A 441-nucleotide genomic window follows, 5' to 3' on the forward strand; every position below is an offset into this window, starting at 1 on the left:
GGAATGCATGGGGAAAATGATGCTCCAAATAACCCAAAATCATAATAAGAAACATAGCGTGTCTGTTTACTAGTCTCACACAAGGAGAGAATTAGTGAATGGCTAGCTGAGTGATAGTGTGTGAACCTGAGTCTTATTGGTTCTTACACTCAGGATAAAGTTTTCACTGCCATCAGACATTACCGTCCTCATAGTAAGCAGGAAGTTGGGTTATCTTGTTACCGTCTTCCTGTTTACTGCAGCCATAACCTGGGCTGACTCTGTTCCACCTGGATCAGTAGGGTCTTAAACCATATATCATGAGGTATTCCGTCTCACTGGAGGCTTTTAAACCTAAAGCCTTTTATTCTGGGCTTGTCTCTTGTTTACTTTTCTAACTTTTCTTGGCTTTCCATGTCTGTCAATATTCATCTTTATAGTATCATACCACATCTCTTCCTC

This window comes from Penaeus monodon, chromosome 28, assembly GCF_015228065.2.
Source record: "Penaeus monodon isolate SGIC_2016 chromosome 28, NSTDA_Pmon_1, whole genome shotgun sequence".
NCBI classification, from domain to species: domain Eukaryota; kingdom Metazoa; phylum Arthropoda; class Malacostraca; order Decapoda; family Penaeidae; genus Penaeus; species Penaeus monodon.